The sequence below is a fragment of the Lipotes vexillifer genome, unplaced genomic scaffold, assembly GCF_000442215.2.
Source record: "Lipotes vexillifer unplaced genomic scaffold, Lipotes_vexillifer_v1.1 scaffold732, whole genome shotgun sequence".
Taxonomy (NCBI): domain Eukaryota; kingdom Metazoa; phylum Chordata; class Mammalia; order Artiodactyla; family Lipotidae; genus Lipotes; species Lipotes vexillifer.
The window spans coordinates 2211587-2213558 of record NW_006792596.1 but is presented as its reverse complement, the minus strand read 5'-3'; positions in this window follow the sequence as shown (position 1 = coordinate 2213558).

Genomic DNA, 1972 nt, shown 5'->3' with positions numbered 1-1972 from the left:
TGTAGGGATCCCTCCTAGTCTAGAACGACATCGGAGAAAGAGCTCAGGAAGTATTTGTTGAAAGACGGAATAAAGTGAATCAATGAGTAAATAAATGAGTGTGATTAAACTATATTTTACAAGCTCTAGCAGTAATATAAGGCTTCACTGAAAGTGAGAAGAATAGAGTTGGAGCAAATAAGAGGCAATTGAATTAATTTTTATTTATGTAATTACCCTTTAAATGATACGAGGCGATGCAGGGAAAAGGAAGGGGACACAGAAGACCCAGAAAATAGTCCAAGGAAGCACACAGCAGGACTCGAGGATGGAAGAGGGGAAAGGAGGGCTGATGAATCAAAGACGTACTTCAGAAACCACTTGGCCTGGGAGCCTGGAAACAGCAGGTCGCGCTAAGAGAAACAGAAACGTAGAAGAGCCAGCGCTAGGGGAGTTAAGAGTTCCGTTTTGCGCCTGTTAATTTGTCTCCCGCACCTGTGGCCCAGAGACAGTCATGCCTGAGGCAACTCACATTATTTTCAGTGTAAATGTGACAAGCTGACAGGCAGTTCCTGCTTTTTGTCACCTCAAATATCGTCGGTTTGATTTCTTGAAAGTCTCTTCTGCGCAGCTCTGACTCTCTGCCCCCCTCCGTCGGCGCCTGTATCAGGCACAGCCATCCCTTCCAGGGGCCCTGGGAGATCCGTCGAGCCTCGCCCCGCCCTTGGTAAATCGGGGCTCGGCGCTCCTATGCAGGAGTGCCATCTAGTGGTCAGAGAATGTTACTTCAGGCTAGACTCACGCAGGAATAAAGGGCTGGGGTGGGGGGAGGAGGAGCGGGTAACGTTCTGCTTCCAGTTCCAGTTTCTAGGTGCGCTGTGACAAAACCCGCACGTCTCGTTGTCTAAATATGACTTTATGAGAGCATTTACCAGTCACAGTGCTAAGAAATGAAGTACAAAGTCTGCTTTTTAATGTGTCCTTATCAAATGAAGCAGATGCGGGCTAATGGAGGGAACAGTAAAATAAAATCGGTAGAGCTCTATTTTGTTTCGTTTTTTTCCTACAGTTTTTCATAGTTGATGAAGAAATGGTATTTGTAGCCATAAATATAATTTGGCTACCTTCATATCTTTAAGACAAAGGCTTACAAACACCTAACTTGCAAATGTCTCACATAGAAATGGGTCCCTTAACTCCCTTAAAGTCAGTGGTTTGTTTGCTCTTCTGGACAACCCTGATTCACTCTGAAAAACCATGAAGCTGTTTCGACGCCCACTGCCCAGAGTCATCTCATTTTCTCAGAATGTCCAGAACATTCTGTCAAACCTTTACAGCTATTTATATGCACATCTTATCAACCTTGCTAGGCTGTAAGCTTCTTGAGGCAGAATCCATTTCTGATTTATGCATTAAAAGCTCCAAACAACTGATTACCAAAGAGGGTTTCTAACATCAAGGAGTCAAAGCCTTTGCAAAAAAGCCTCTCAGAATCCCTTGCAAACAGTGGACTTCCTGGCCGGAAAGTATGTGATCTGCACATACATGCAAAAGTTTGCTCAGACCCTGAGGGATTTCAGTGGCCCCTGGAAGCCCAGTAGCATGCTGGTCCAGTTGAGAAATTCTGATAAAATGAACTTCTGGAACACAGCCTATTCATAAGTTGCAACATCCTGTATGGGCAAAACAGGTACATGCAGAGATACAGAGTAAAGCTTGTAAAAACGACTTCCCCTACATTGTCAGATATCCACCAGAAAAAAAAAAAAAAATCTGCTTCTGCTTATTGAGATTAATAAAAAGCACAGTTGAAATTCCTCGAACTTGGGGGAATGAATGAAATGTGGAAACAGTCATGCAAGGGTCCAGATATAACCAAGATCCTTCTTTTCCCAGGATCCCAACAAGGGCCTCCACCACCCCCAGCCCTAGTCTTTAGGGCCCTTTGATATCCTAGTTTTTTTGACCTAAATGTAAAAAGCAGCTCTTTCCC